Genomic DNA, 17,052 nt, shown 5'->3' on the forward strand with positions numbered 1-17,052 from the left:
GCCACAATGTGGATGAACCTTGAAAAGTTGATGCTAAGTGAAAGAAGCCAGACACCAAAGGCCGTGTATGTGATGAGTCCATTTATAGGAAATATCCAGCACAGTTAAATCCACGGACACAGAATCCAGATGGGTGGTCACCAGGAGTACAACGAGGAAGGACTGAGAAGCAACTGTGTAACAGGCACAGGGCTTTATTTTGAGGGAACACAAATGTTCTGGAGTGTGACAGAGGTGGTAGTTCTACACTATTGTGACTTTACTGAGTTCCACTGCCTTGTTCACTTTAAAGGGGTAAGTTTGGGCACCCCAGTGGCTCAGTGGGTTAAGCCTCTGCCTTCGGCTCAGGTCATGATCCCAGCATCCTGAGATTGAGCTCCGCATCAGGGAGCCTGCATCCCCCCCACCCGCCTGCCTCTCTGCCTACTTGTGATCTCTCTGTCAAATAAATAAATAAAATCTTTAAAAAAATAATAAAGTGGTTAAGTTTATGTTACAGGAAGTCACTTGCAAATGTGTCAGTAGGCTCAGAGGTTGTTTGCAGGATTACCCCCCAAATAGCACATGCTTTGAGAGACTGGGAAACAGAAATGAGCAGATTAACAGGTATAGACCCTAGTGGTGTTTTGGCAGCATCCGTTTCTCTTTCAAGGAGTAGCTCCCCACTTTTCTTTTGGGGAACCACTCCTCTGTTACTCTCAGTGTGTGGTTTAGGTGGGGCTCCAAGGATGGTCACGTGACCGGAGACTGGTCAGTCAAAGCATTGCATCTCTCTGGCCTGGCCGTGGGGTCAGGGAGAGATGCATAGGTGACCAAGCCAGGCCAACGAGACTCTGTTTGGGGACCTCGGGTTGGACCACTGGGAAGAGGGAATCTCTCTTCCAGCCCATGCTGCTGAAGAGAAGGCATGTCAGCCTGGCTGCAGGAGATCACCTGTCCCCAAGACAGAAGAGGCTGCTTGGGAATGAGCGAACACAGTGGAAGGTGGCTCTGAGAGAGAGAGAGAGAGTCATCATGACATGATGACATTGACCCTGTTTGACCTCTGGATGGAGCCAAGCATGAAGCAAGAGCTACCCTTGGACTTTGCAGATACATGAGCCAGCGAATTCCATATTGGACCTGTGCCTGTTTAAATTGGGGGTTGTTCACTTGCAACAGAAAGAGTCCTTAGTTAATGTGGATGATCTCCTCATCAAAAAGGAGATAGAAGGGGCGCTTGGGTAGCTCAGCGGGTGAAAGCCTCTGCCTTTGGCTCAGGTCATGACCTCAGGGTCCTGGGATTGAGACCCAGGAGCCTGCTTCCCCCTCTCTCTGCCTGCCTCTCTGCCTACTTGTGAGCTCTGTCTGTCAAATAAACAAACAAACAAACTTTTTTTAAAGGGAGCTAGAAATAGAAACCAGTTCTCCCAAATCATGCTGAAACTCAGTGAAGCCTCATTCATTCAGACTTTAGCGCTATCAAATTAGCGATTATTCAAACTGGAATCTTTACCACCTTCATGAAAAATGGCTTGCTTTGTGTCTTTGTGCCCTCCAAGCCCACAGCTCCCTAGGAGTCCACCTCAATCCATCTGACAACCAATCCACAGACTTGTCAAACCACCTATGAAATGGACCCAGCAAGTGCTCCCCCAGTGGCCGGGACCAATCAGATCCACCGTCTAGAATCTGCCCTGGTCTATCAGGAGAAACAGGCAGGTGTACATGTCAAGACCTGATACAAAAAGGAGAAGATGCAGAGAGAGTGCATAGGGGGCACTGAGAATCTTGCCCAGGCTGAAAACCAGAGGCACTGGGGAGTTTGCGTCAACATTTATATAGAATAGAGGAGAAATGGCCCATCAATAGTGCAGAAACAACAGGGTCACAGAGAGAAACAGGCACCTGGAGAGACAGAGACCACTGACCACCAGAACTGACCTCCTCCCCATCAGGGCTCCAGGTGGGGGCCACGCCATCAGCTTCCTTTCACCAAATACCTTGTCCTTGACGTGACCGTGGCACCTCTCTGTACCATGAAACTCCTAGAATCTGGCCAATTTATTTTTATGTTAATCAGGATTCTTTCAATTTCAAGAGACTAAAACCCAATGTAAACCAGAATCTTGGGGGGAAAAAAAGAAGTAGTTAGTTTGGGTCCTGGGTCGCCCGTGGGTCGTTGGCTTCAGAAGGGTCTGGATCCAGGGGCATAAGTGGCGCCGTAAGTATCTGTCTCCCTCCTGCTTCTCAGCTTTGTCTGCCTCTGAGCTGGTTTCAATCTCAAGTAGCCCTTCCCTTTATGTTGCCGGAAAGCCACTGTGGCAGCAGCTTCTAAGGAAGCCCTGGTGATCCCACCTCCTGGTATTCATGGCCTTGTATAATCCCTTCCCCTTGAGTAACCCAATTTTAGCGAATAGCATACAGCAAGGCCCATGGAGTGTCACTTCTGTGATTAGGTTACAGGAGATTGTGGCTTAGGGCTTGCTAGCACACACACTCTACAACCTTCTCAGCTTGCAGCCTTTCATGCAATAAGCTGCCACGTGGAAAGGCCTATGGCCAGGAACTGAAGGCAGCCTCTGGCCAACAGCCAGTGAGACTCTGAGGTCCTCCATCCAATAGCCCCACAAGGAACTGAATCCTACCAACGTCCACCAAGAGAGGTTGGAAGCCGCTGATTCCCCAGTCAAGGCTTCTGATGAATGGGGTGTCCCGTTCCTGGTTCAAAACCTATGTGGGGCATACCAGGCCTGCCAGAGGTAATGAGTGACAAAGGCTTTGGACCTGGCAGGGCTCAGAGGGGAAAGCTGTCCTCCCCACACCAGCCCTGGGGCACAGCAGGCACACGGCAGGCTCTGAAGGGAGACGCATCAAGGACTCATACCCTTCTGACCACTCATGCTCTTGTATGCATTTGTATTCTGAGCCCTGGCCCCTTTACTCCCGGGTCTCTTTATCTGAGGTCTTGGGCAGAGATCCTAGATCCTTCTCTAGCTGCCTGCGCCAAGGATGCCTTCTGGAGGGAGGACAGGACCTTGAAGATTCTTCCCCCACTCTGCCTCAGTACCAGTGATTTTCCACTCCACTCCTGCTCCCTCATCCTCTGCATCACCACCGCCAGCCCCCGCCGCCGCCAAACTCTAGGATCCAAGAAACCACTGGAGCCTTGTCTTTGGGGTTCTCTCAACAGCAAGATGACCCCCCACATCTGTGCTGATCGCCCTGTGCCATTCCATGGGGGACAATGCAATGAGGAGAGAAGGTGCATTCGCTGGGTTCAGCCTCTTGTTTCGACCATCACGCTTAGATGAGAGGTTGGACGCGTTCTCGGCCAGAACTCTCTCTCAGCCCGACCGGGCTTCTGACAATGAGACTCAGCCACATCTGACAGCTTGAGAGACCCTGACTCACAGCCCTCAGCTCAGGCATGCCCAGCCCCTCCCCGATCCACAGAAACTGTAAGATAAGAAATGTGCATTGTTTTACACCACAAAGTTTGTGGTCATTTGTGGCACAGCGATAGGTAACTGGTAATAGCCACCGACGGCTTCAGGCTCACCTTCGTTTGGGCTGGCAGCCCCAGCAGGAAGAAGGCTCCCGTTGCTCGACACCTCCAGCGGCATCCAGGGACGACTCCCCGCGAATCTGGACTGGGTCGTGTGGCCAGCCCTCACCCCCTCACCTCTGCTGCCCCTGGGTCCTCACCCCACCCCCGCCGTAGCTCCATCCCAATCATGTTTTCTTAGGGTTGGGGGCAGCTCTCCAAATGATGCCGGAAAGAAGAGAAATTGGGACAAGAAAATCAAGAGATGTCCTCTGCAGGGAGCGAATGAGTAACGTACACTTTCATGGAGATTAACCAGCTCGGGACGAACCAATGTGTAAGCTCTGTTTCGGCAAGTGCCTCGAGGGAGTCCACATCTCATGCTGATTACATATGCTATCAGTCACCTTTTTAGACTCCTTCTCTACTTATCAAAATTTTATGAGCTTACTAGAATGTTCCGCATGCTCCAGAAATTAAGAAACTATATTTATGGGGCCCCTGGGTGGTTCAGTTGTTAAGCTTCTACCTTCAGCTCAGGTCATGATCCCAGGATCCTGGGATGGAGTCCTGCATCAGGCTCCCTGCTTGGGGAAGCCTCCTTCTCCCTTTCCCTCTGCTTGTGTTCGCTTTCTCGCTGTGTTTCTGTCAAGTAAATAAATAAAATCTTAAAAAAAAAAAAAAAAAGAAACTATATTTACTAAAACACACGGGCCTAGGGGCACCTGGGTGGCTCAGTGGGTTAAGCCTCTGCCTTCAGCTCAGGTCATGATCTCAGGGTCCTGGGATCGAGCCCCACATCGGGCTCTCTGCTCCACGGGGAGCCTGCTTCCTCCTCTCTCTCTGCCTGCTTGTGATCTCTCTTTCTGTGTCAAATAAATAAATAAAATCTTTTAAAAAATTAAAATAAAAAAATAAAATAAAACACACGGGCCTAGAGTTTATTTTTACTTCCCCGACTCATTTGAATTAGTTTTCGCTGTTCAGGAGTCCAAGGAAAGGGAACAGAGAGAATAGGGAACAAAAGGGGCTCAAACGATTTTTCTTTGGTTGAGTCACAGTCCCAGAAGGGCAAATGTCACATTTACAGAAATATGTATATTCATCTTCATCTGTTTTGCCATCAGATGAACCCAGTCAAGGTTACTAGTTGCTTTGAACTCAAGGATATTGATGACTTGGGGGTTTATTTCCACTTTTCCGGTGGGAGGGTTGAGCTCGACAGATGGAAGACACTTCAGGGAAATACAGCATCTTATTTGCCTTTATAGTGAGTTGAGATATAAAATCACAGTCAAGGAGGGCGCCTGGGTGGCTCAGTCATTAAGCCTCTGCCTTCAGCTCAGGTCATGATCTCAGGGTCCTGGGATGGAGACCCGAATAGGGCTCCCTGCTCAGTGGGGAGCCTGCTTCTCCCTCTCCCCCTCCCCCTGCCTGTGTTCCTTCTCTCACTGTGCCTCTCTCTGTCAAATAAATAAACTCTTTTAAAAAACACAGTCAAGGAATGTCATGGGACATGAGAACAGTGCAGATCTCACATATCTTACAGAGAAGTTAGGATCTAATGTCAGTGTGGAAATCCAAAAACAGGGGTAAGCCGCCAGGCTAACTTTCTTTTTCCCCTTCTCCCTCCCTCCCTCCATCCCTCCCTCCCTTCCTTCCTTCCTTTCTATTTTATTTATTTATGATGGAGAGAGATAGCAAGAGAGGGAACACAAGCAGGGGGAGCTGGAGAGGGAGAAGCAGGCTCCCCGCTGAGCAGGGACCCTCATGTGGGGCTCGATCCCAGGACTGTGGGATCATGACCTGAGCTGAAGGCAGACAGACACTTAACCGACTGAGCCATCCAAGCATGTTGGCATGTTGGCATAACTGGCATGTTGGCTAACTGGTTAACTGACTTTCCCGTGTTGTAGTGTACGATAGAATTTCCTTCCTTTCTGAGGTTGAATAATATTCCACTGTCTGTATATACTGCATTTTGTTTTTCATTCATCTGTCAGCGGACATTTGAGGGCTTCCACGTCTTGGCTACAGTGAACAGTGTTGCTATGAACATGAGTGTGCAGATCTCTTTTTGAGACCCTGCTTTCAATTCTTTGGGATATATATACCCAGAGGTAGGATTACTGGATCGTGTGGGAGTGCTATGATTTGTAACTGCTTGAGGAACGGTCATACAGTTTTTCATAGCGATTGCATCCTTTTACAGGTCCCAGCAAAAGTGCATGAGGGCTCCAGTTTCTCCACATCGTGTCTAATACTTGCTATTTTCTGGGGGAGGGGAGAGGGGGGAGGGTTGGAATAGGCTCCTATTGGGCGAGGTGCTATCTCATCTCATTGTGGTTTTGATTAGCATTTTTCTAATGATTTGTGATGGTGACCATCTTTTGATGTGCATAACAAGGTGAATGTGCTTAACGTTTCTGAAGTGTACATATAAAAATAGTTAAGATGGTCAGTTTTATGTTATATGTTTTCTAATACACTTAGAAAAACATTTTTTTAAGATTTTATCCATTTAGGGGCGCTTGGGTGGCTCAGTGGGTTAAAGCCTCTGCCTTCGGCTCAGGTCATGATCCCAGGGTTCTGGGATCGAGCCCCATGTCGGGCTCTCTGCTCCGCAGGGAACCTGCTTTCTCCCCTCTCTCTCTCTCTGCCTGCCTCTCTGCCTACTTGTGATTTCTCTCTGTCAAATAAATAAAATCTTAAAAAAAAAAAGATTTTATCCATTTATTTGACAGACAGAGATCACAAGTAGGCAGAGAGGCAGGCAGAGGGGGGGGGGGAAGAGGCTCCCTACTGGACAAGGAGCCTGACGTGGGACTTGATTCCAGAACCCTGGGATCATGACCTGAGCCGAAGGCAGCAGCCTGACCCACTGAGCCACCCAGGCGCCCCAGAAACTATCTTCTTGATAATCAGTTTAGTTTGTCTTTCCAGGCAACATCTGGTCTTTCAGTTGCCTTTTTTGTTTTTTTTTAAAGATTTATTTATTTATTTATTTATTTAAAGATTTTATTTATTTATTTGTCAGAGAGAGAGCACAAGCAGGCAGAGCGGAAGGCAGAGAGAGAGAGAGAGAGAGAAGCAGGCTCCCTGCTGGACAAGGAGCCCGACGCGGGACTGGATCCCAGAACCCTGGGATCATGACCTGAGCCAAAGGCAGCATCCCAACCGACTGAGCCACGCAGGTGTCCCTATTTATTTATTTTAGAGAGAGGGAGAGAGCATGAGGAGGGGAGGGCCAGAGGAGAGGGAGAGAGAATCTCAAGCAGACTCCACACTGAGCAGGGAGCCCGACTCAGGACTCCGTCTCACCACCATGAGATTAGGACACGAGCTGTGAACAAGAGACAGAGGCTTAACTGACTGTGCCACCAAGGCTCCCCTCCCTTCAGTTGCTTCTCTTCTCTGCCTCAGGGTGCAGCCTACCTTTTGGGGGCATCTTCACCTATGTATATGTCAGATCACACGGTCCACGACTCTTGTCTTCAACATGAGTTGAAGTCAATTTTCTTAGTGACGTCATTTTCTCTTGTGCTCTTTCCCAGCCTGCATTCCGGCCTTTTCTAACCAGCTACAGGATAAGGCCTGGGTTCTGGGTCAAACACACTTGGATTTAACTGCTTCCAAGCCACAAGATCTCTCTGAGCCTCAGTTTCCTCCACTGGAAAATGGGAATGGTATATAGTGATGGCCTTTACCTGTTAGCATGGAACCTGATAAAGATGAGAGCTGAATAAATATCACCACGCCCCCTGGGACATGCAGAATATCCATGCATATTATTTTATTTTATACTTCATTATATTTTAATCACATGAAGATATATTAATAAAATATAATGTCTTAAATGTGTTATATTAATTATACTATGGCTCATAATAATTTATGGTCCCTGATCATTAGAATTATAAAAATTATGGTTTCTCTATATTTTATATGTCAAATAATCAGTGTCGTCAGACTGATTTAGCTTAGTTTAGTTTCCTAGCTTTGAAACCCTTTCTTGCTAGTCAAGTCAGAAGAAGTATGTTCATTGTTTTAAAAGGGAAATTTGCAAAAATATAATTTAAAACAATTGAGTCCATTTTCTGGGAAGTGAAAGTCCCTGTAACAAATTTTAAATTCTGTATTCCTCTCTGAAGAAAACCACATTTAACCGTTTGTTATTTATCCTTCCAATTATGCATTTACATGCATATGCATTATAGACAACATATGAAGATACAGCTTTTCTTTAAACCATAGATAAGATCACACAGTCTATATTCTTAAGACACTTGCTTTTTTAAAAAAAAATATTTTTCTATTTTATTTTATTTATTTATGTATTTGTCAGAGAGAGACAGAGAGAGAGAGCAGAAGCAGGTGGAGGCAGAGAGAGAAGCAGGCTGAGCAAGAAGCCTGATGTGGGACTTGATCCCAGGACCCTGAGATTGTGACCTGAGTCGACGGGAATGGCTTAACCAACTGAGCCACTCAGGAATCCCAAGACACTTGCTTTTTAAAAAACTCTTTACAGGGGTGCCTGGGTGACTCAGTGGTTTAAGCCTCTGCCTTTGGCTCAGGTCATGCTCTTGGGGTCCTGGGATCAAGCCCCGAGTCGGGCTCTCTGCTCAGCAGGGAGCCTGCTTCCCCCTCTTCCTCTGCCTGCCTCTCTGCCTACTTGTGATCTCTCTCTGTCAAATAAATAAATAAAATCTTAAAAAAACAAATAAACAAAAGACCCTTTGCATAAAGTGTATAAATCAGTGGGTCTTTGTATATTCACAAGTTGTGCAACCATCACCATAGTCCGATTCCAGATCATTTTTATCCCCTTGAAACGAACTCCATGCCCAGGGATAGTCCTCCCCTCATCCGTCCAGCCCCTGGCAACCACTAACCTAGTTTCTGTCTCAATGGATCTGCCTCTTCTGGAATATTCATGTAAGGGGTATCAAACAACATTGGCCTTTTGTGTCTGGCTTCTTTCACTTAACATTTCTAATATTCATCCACATTGTAGCATATATCAAGACCTCATTCCTTTTTGGTTGTTCATTTAGAAATGTTTTTTAAGGATTCGTAGGTGGCTCAGTTGGTTAATCGTTAGACTCTTGATTTCAGCTCAGGTCATGAACTCAGGGTCATGGGGTCTACCCCCACGTGGGGATCCACACTCAGCACGGAGTCTGCCTGACATGCTCGCTCCCTCTGCCCCACCCTCCACTCACACACATTTCTCTCTCTCTAAGATAAATAAAATCTTTTTAAAAATGTTTTTTAAGTGGTGCCTGGGTGGCTCAGTGGGTTAAGCCTCTGCTTTAGGCTCAGGTCATGATCCCAGGGTCCTGGGATCGAACCCCTCATCAGGCTCTCTGCCCAGCGGGGAGCCTGCTTCCCCTCCCCACTCCCCACCTGCCTCTCCACCTACTTGTGATCTCTTTCTGTCAAATAAATAAATAAAATCTTAAGAAAAAAAAAAAAAGAAGATAGTTTCTGGCAAAGAAGAACCATCTGCCAGATTCTAGAGTTTTGTGAGAAGAGTTTCCAGAATAAATCCTCTCCTGAGGATTCCATTCAATGTCCACTTCGGTTGGGGCCAACACTCTATTTGTTCACTTGCCATTTACTTGAAAACCTCTATAATGCAGCAAGCCTCATGCTAGACCCTGGGGACACAGAAATAGATGAGACACTGTCTGTACCTTCAAGGAGGCTCCAGGCTGGAGTGGGAAAGGCAGTCATGGAAAGCGATGATTACAACTCAGCATGGCAAGGGCTAGGATATCAGTTTCTGAAGGGTGCTAGGGGAATGCAGTGGAAGGGCACCTGCACCCCCTGAATACATCACGGAAGACTTCCTGGAAGAGGTGGACACTTGAAGGAGGGAACAAAGGGCAGCCCTTGTAGTGGAAAAAGCAAGAACATGGTTGAGGGATAGAGAGGTGTAGTGAGAACATGGTTTGGTTGGAACAGCTGTTGTCTGCTGTGGCTGGAGCTTTGGGGATAAGGGTGAGCTCCTCGAGGCGGGGTCGAGGCTGTGTTTGTTCCCTGGTGGGGCTGGCCTCCAGCACTGAAGTGTATGAGCCCCTGAAGGGTGTGCATCCTTCAAAGAATGAACAAATCTGCTGAAAGATGAAATTTCACATTCCTTGGGGTTTTGCCTTGTGGAGGTCTCATATTTGAAAAAATACAATTTCACTGGACCAGTGGAACGGTCAGAAATACGTGTTGAAAGGAAAGAGGAGATCTAGGGATAGTGAACCTCAGGGCAACTGACTTTGCTAGGAGTCTAATCTCCCATCTCCCTTCTGTTTCCACCGATGCCCTCTACCTGGTGAAAGCACCCAGCTGACACCCTATAAGTAGCAGTTCAAGTAGCAAACTAAAGTAGCATATTGACAGTAGCAAGAAACATGATTATGTTAACAGTTACCAATTATTGGGTCTCTACTACCTGCTGCGCACTTGACTGACACGTGCCTCTTGAAATCCACTCATCGGCCCTGGAAACCGAGGCTCAGAAAGGGGAAGATAACTTTCCTAAGGACACATAGAAACATAAGCAAACCTGACACATGAGAGGACCAACATCTGTGTCACCCACAAGTGGAATTCACAAAGAAATGGCAGACTAGAGCCATTTCATGTGGGGGATAAAACCCTCTCGTTTTTACAGATAACGCAGCGCAGGAGCCAATGCTCACAATGTCCACACACACAAAAGCTCATTGCTTGAATTGTCATGAGAAAATACTGCATTGTGTCCACTGTGTCCGTTCAGAGTAGGGGAACTATGTGATAATTTCAGAAATGTGTGAACTTGTATAAGCGAGTGATTCCTGGCTTTGTCCATGAGCTGTGACCTTGAGCAAGCTCCTTAGCAACTCTGCGCCTCCTCTCCTCCTCTAGATGGTGAGGGTTATTGTTTGAACCAATAATCTCTGAAATTCTTTGAGTTCCAGGCAGCTCTTATCTCTCCGAAGACCTTGGCTGTGGGACCCTGAGTCCATTCAGGGCCGAGAGCGCCACCTGGTGCTTCAAGCTTGTAAGTGAGGTTTTTCCCTTCTTCCTGGGCCCAGCCAACAATTCCGCTTCAGAGTTCCACGCTTATTCGGTTTTGCTGTTTTCCTAACTCCTTGAAATTGCTTTTAACATGTTGGGAATTTGTGCATTTTTCTAGGAAGAGGGTACAAAGTCTTGATCACAAGGTTCCCTTTTTTCTTTCTTCTTTTTTTTTTTTTTTTAAGATTTTATTTTTTAGTCATCTCTACACCCAAGGTGGGACTTGAACTCACAACCCGGAGATCCGGGGCGCCTGCGTGGCTCAGCTGGGTAAGCATCTGCCTTCAGCTCAGGTCATGGTCCCAGCTTCCAGGATCGGGCTTTTGCTTCGGGTTTTCTGTTGAGCAGGAAATCTGCTTCCTCCTCTCCCTTTCCCCTTTCCCCTCTCTCCCCCTGTGTCAGCTTGTGCTCGTTCTCTCTCCTTTACTCTCTCTCTCAAATAAATAAATAAGTAAAATCTTAAAAAAAAAAAAAAAAAGAGTTGCATGCTCCACTGACTGAGTCAGCTGGATGCCCCTCATCACAAGGTTCTTAATCCTTGAAGTGTCCCCCCCAATCCAAGCTTTTACTTCTCTAAGAAAATGTGAGGCCCAGAGCAGAAGTGATTCACTTTCTAAACATGGGCTTGAGGCTGTGCCCTCATTAGGAAAGTTATTTCATCTTGCCAAGCCTCAGCATCCTTATTAGTAAAAGGTAGGTAAGAAAGAGTACCTACTTCAGAAGTTTACTCAGAAGACGGAAGGAGACGCTCCAAGGAGAGTAGGCCTGGCAAGCGCAAACAGTATATATTCTGAAGGAACTTTCTGGAAATCGTACAGGAAGTCAGCCATTCACTGGAAGAAGATGGGATGCCAGGGGTACAATGTCTCTACCGGTTCAGCAAAACTAAGTTCTCCCGGTCAGGGAATGTAAAAATCTTAAAGTTGAATTAAGCTGAATATATTCGGCTTTGAGAAGTGGGAGGGAACTTTTGCAGGTTCGGGAGGAAGAACTAAGCAAGCAGTGATCAGATGCTGGAACCCTAAAAAGTTGGGAATTCTTGGCAATAGATCCCCCAAGGAGTTTGATTGAAATCTTGGGAAGGAGGAAAAATAATGGCATAAAATGCTACTTGATTGATTGACTGTCCGTTCGGGGGCTTTGGCAAACACAGAGCCCAAAGGTAGTAAAGAAGGGCATGCTTTTATAAACGTCAGCCTGCTCTCCATAGAGCGGCAAGGAAGCAAGAACAAGTTCTTTCCAGAAGACATTCATGGAGTGATGGGTAAATAAGGCAGAGAAGAAACAAGCAAAGAGGTGCCCTGAGTTCTCAGGGTCACTCAGTGGTCTGAAGGTTTGTTGAATGTCCATTACCTGAATTCAAATACGGTATCTCCATACCATGGAATTTAATTTGGCCACAACAAGGAATGGGGTGCAGATAGATCCCACAACACCGGTGAACCCTGAGAACATTAGGCTGAGTGAAAGCAGCCAGAGTCCACACACATCGTTTGATTCCGTTTATATGAAATGCCCAGAACAGCCAAATCCACAGAGATGGGAAGTGGATTCATGGTTGCCAGGGGCTGGGGGTGGGGAGCATTGAGGGTGGTAACTAAGGGGTGAGGTGTTTCTTTTCGGGGTGGCAAATGTAAGAAATTGTGAGGACGACTGGACAACTCTGACAACCAAAACCCACTGAACCGTATACTTTAATTATTTTTAAAGATTTATTTATTTATTTTGGAGAGAGAGAGAGAGAGCATGCAGGGGGAAGGGACAGAGGGGGAGAGAGAGATCAATCCTAAGCTGCTGAGCATGGAACCTGAAATAGAGCTTGACCCCATGAATCTGAGATCACGCTCTAAACAGAAGTCAAGAGTTGGAAGCCCAACCAGCTGAGCCACCCAGGCACCCCTGAACCATACACTTTAAATGAGTGAATTCAGGGGCACATGGGTGGCTCAGTAGGTTAAGCATCTGACTCTTGATCTCAAGTCTTTTTTAAAAAATATTTTATTTATTCATTTGACAGACAGAGATCATAAGTAGGCAGAGAGGCAGGCAAAGAGAGAGGAAGGGAAGCAGGCTCCCTGTTGAGCAGAGAGCCTGATGCGGGGCTCGATCCCAGGACCCTGGGATCATGACCTGAACCAAAGGCGGAGGCTTTAACCCACTGAGCCACCCAGGCGCCCCTCTGCTCAAGTCTTGATCTCAGAATCTGAGATCAAGCCCCATGTAGAGCCTACTTAAAAAAAATAATAAATGAGTGAATTCATAGTATATAAAGCTATTGGGGGAAAAAAATCCTCATTGAATTTCACACATCTGGGTAATCAGAATAGCCAAATCTTCTATCATTACATAAACTTTGAAAATACAACTGTTGATGGCTTTATAATATTCCAGCAGGTGCATACTAGATAACCAGCAAAAACTGTAATATCCAGAAGGTAGTGAGACTGGTTGTTACTGGGAAGAGGACTGGGACAAGGAGAAGATGAACAGAAGACTTGTTTTCAGATAGAATTTCACTGTAGGGGGTGTCTAGGTGGCTCAGTGGGTTAAGGCTCTGCCTTCGGCTCAGGTCATGATCTCAACGTCCTGGGATCGACCCCCTCCTCGGGCTCTCTGCTCCTCAGGGAGCCTGCTTCCCTTTCTCTCTCTTCCTGACTCTCTGCCTACTTGTGATCTCTGTCGTCAAATAAATAAATAAAATCTTAAAAAAAAAAAAAAGAATTTCACTGTAAAATTGCTTGGATTTTTTCAGTATGACTCAGTTCACAAATACCAGTGAAGTGTCTCTGTTCTCTGTCCCATGTGTGTATTATTGCTTTCTCATTGTTCTCCTGCTCCCCCATTTTCTTCTGCATTTAAAAGTTTTTTAAATAGTGGTAAAGTATGTATAACGTAAAATTTACCATCTTTACCTATTTAAGTTACAGTTCAGAGGCATTAAGTACATTCACAAAGTTATGCAACCATCACACCGTCTGCCTCTAGAACTCATCTTTTCCATCTTGCAAAACTGAAACCCCCATTCCCTCTCCCCTCCACACCTCTCCCCCCAGCCCCTGGCAACCGGGCTTCTAAGTCTCTCTTAGAAATTTGACTGCATGAGGCACCTCAAATAAGTAGAATCACACAGTATTTACAGTATTCGTCTTTTTGTGACGAACTTATTTCACTTAGCACAATGTCAGCAAGGTGCATTTGAATTTTTTTTTTTTTTTTTTTACCATTCATGTCTTATTACTTTTCCAGCTAAAGCCTAGTTACTTGTAAAAAAAAAAAAATCGCAATGCATATCTCTGCTAAAGAAATGTATATTCCATACTGTATTTCTGAAAATAAATAAATTGGGAAAAAAAAAAAGAAATGTATATTCCTGGGGCGCCTGGGTGGCTCAGTGGGTTAAGCCTCTGCCTTCGGCTCGGGTCATGATCTCAGGGTCCTGGGATCAAGCCCCACATGGGGCTCTCTGTTCAGTGGGGAGCCTGCTTCCCCCTCTCTCTCTGCCTGCCTCTCTGCCTACTTGTGATCTTCCTCTCTGTCAAATAAGTAAATAAAAAAACTTAAAAAAAAAAAAAGAAATGTATATTCCTGCTAAAGAAACAAGCAGGAGACAAGACTTCGTATAAAAATGTCATCCCAGCTTTGTTAAACACACACACACACACACATTGGAACTCAGCAGACATGACTAGAGGTTTGTAGTGATGTTACTGACAATTTCTAGATGGGTTATAGTTACACTTTATTTCCTATTTTTTTGTTTTTCGTTATTCTAGAGTGAGATTGATATGCTTATAATCAGGCAAAAGCAAATGCCATCTAAGAATAGGTGTCTCAACTTTGGAAAGATGTTTCCTCCAAGTTTTCCCTGGAAATCCCGAGTTTACTAACTTCTTCTATTGCCGTAAATTAAATAAATACACTTGCTGCTATCAACCCATATGTTCCAATTTGCAGATAGGAAAATCACATTTATTTTGGCCAACAAATGGCATTCAGCAGTGTGAGATCAAAGAACCGGAGACCGATCAAAGAATGTTTTCTACTTGAGTCATCTGTTCGGCTCCTGGGCCATCTAGTCGAAAGTTTCCCACCTTGGAATTATGTCACTGGGGGAAAGAGGTGTATTCCAGGAGTGCTGGCTTGGGAGAACTGACTGTACATCCAGTAAAGTCACTTCCCAGTGATAGCCTGGAATTGGTAATGATGGAATTATTTACACCAGGGAAATTGGCAAATACTACAAGTCAAGCCCCGCCCCTGCCCCCCCCACCCCAATCACCACCAGCAGGATAGTCTGTGGTTAGACAGTCACCAGCTTACCTGCTAGGCTGCATTCATCTCTTAGGTGGGTGAACCATCCCTCTCCCTTCAGCCCCCCGGCTGCCCATTTCTCAGGGAACTGGCTGGTCATTTCCTTGATCTGTCTGCAGGCACCATTTTGCTTTCCGGGTTTGGGTCCACCTTCCACGTTCTGTGGTTCTTGCCGCTCAGAGATACCAAACTTCGCCCTCCTGTTCTCCAGTCCAGAGAGGAGAGGCTCTGGTCCAAAATAGTAGACTCATTTGACAACTCTCTATTTTTTCCACTTTCTTATCTCATCCTGCCAGCTTCTTCCTAGAACTTCGCCTGATTTCAGCAACTTTCCTGCTATGGCCTCTGTATGCCAGTTTGTTTCTTCTGGGCAGAAGGCAGAGGAGAAGTAGGAGGAGGTGGTGTTTGGAAAAGGCTTAGCAAGCTTTCTTTTCCAGAGAACAAGCCAGGTTGGTTTTGTTGTCCCTGTCCCTTGAAGTGCCAGCCTTTGGGTCCCAGGCCTCTCCACGGGGGTACTGGCAGGATGGTCAAGGCCCTCTTTATGCTTCTGGAAGTGTGGGGGTACAGAGTCTACTGACTAGCCAGGCAGCTACTCCAGCTGTTCCTGATTGACCTGCTCTTTCCGACGCCCCCAGGAGAGTATCTCTAGGTTGAACAGAGAAGCAGGTTGTTGCTAAGAAACCTTTCAGTGTTACCTCTAGGGAGAGGACAGGAGAAGAGGAGTAGCAGGGCAGAAATAATAGGTAGCTTGATGGCCTCGGAGACCCAGGCTGTAGGAGGGCTGGCTACGGAGTTAGGCAGGAGCCCCATGCTGTCCCTCCCTCCACGACTGAATAAGACAACTGTGCCTTGGACCTGGAGTCAGATCAGCTCCCCCGCCCCCACCCACCCATTCCCTTGCTGTGTCACCTGGCTTCTCCGAGCCCTCTCTAATTCCCTACCTCTCAGGGTTGTGTTGAGGAGTCAGTGAATTCAGGTAGGTAAAGCCTTAGCCGAGAGGACGTTTTGTCAATTCACTGGAGGTGAAAACAAAACAAAATAAAAACAGGCCTGTGTAGCAGCCTGAGCAGAGAGGGGTTTGAGCCTCATGTTTAATATGTGCCTATGGGATTTAGGATTAATATATGACTATAGGGGCACCTAGGTGGCTCAGTGGGTTAAGCCTCTGCTTTCGGCTTGGGTCATGATGTGGGGTCCTGTGATGGCGCCCCACATCAGGCTCTCTGCTCAGCAGGGAGCCTGCTGCCCCCTCTCTCTCTGCCTGCCTCTCTGCCTACTTGTGATCTCTCTCTCTCTATCAAATAAATACAATACATGACTATAGATTGGGGTTGATGCTTTAACAACTCTTTGCTGTGTCCCTTCCTGCAAATCGAGTCACTGTTTCTTTCCAACAACCCGTGAGGCACAGATCATAGAACTAAGGCTCTAAAAGGTCCCTACTTTGTTAGGGACCCCAGGGTGAACCCCCACTGGTCATTGGTCTAGACAGTGTGCTTTCTACTGTCCAGAGCAGCCTGAACGGCTACGGGATATTAGGGTGGGGCATTTCCTGACGGCTCCTGTCTCACGGTTGGCCACAGCCCACACCCAGACCAGAGAGAGTGGGTGTTTCCTGGGCCACACAGCCATCCTGGGAGCCCTGCTCAGGGGTATGCCCATGTCCGCCGGCCCAGTGACCCCCCCCCCCACAAAGCACCCAGACCATGGTAGCCTTTTTATAAGTAACAAAATTATTCTGTTTGGCAGGACTTGGTGTGGGACAGAGATGGACCCCAGTCCTGGCTTTGCCACCAGCCAGCTCAGTGACTCGGAGTTTACCCTCCTGGAGCTCATTTATTCAGTGGGATTGCATGATTTCTTGGGTACAAGGGTTGTAGGGAGGGCCCGATGAGATTAAGTTTCTAAAAGGCCCCAGCCATGCAAACTAGTCAGCATTGTAAACCATCCCAAAGGAAGTTGATCCTTCTTGGGGGTTGGAGAACTGGGCATAAGCACCTTGCATTCGACTCAGCAAATATATCAGCATGGGCTGTCCTGTGCAATTCCCCACCTGAGGTACCACCAGGATCACAGAAAATTCCAGATCCTCAGCAGGAAACTTGCCAGCTATTGATTCGACTTCTTATTTTGTTTGCTTCAGGTGGGGAACGTGAGGT

The sequence above is a fragment of the Neovison vison genome, chromosome 3, assembly GCF_020171115.1.
Source record: "Neovison vison isolate M4711 chromosome 3, ASM_NN_V1, whole genome shotgun sequence".
NCBI lineage: Eukaryota > Metazoa > Chordata > Mammalia > Carnivora > Mustelidae > Neogale > Neogale vison.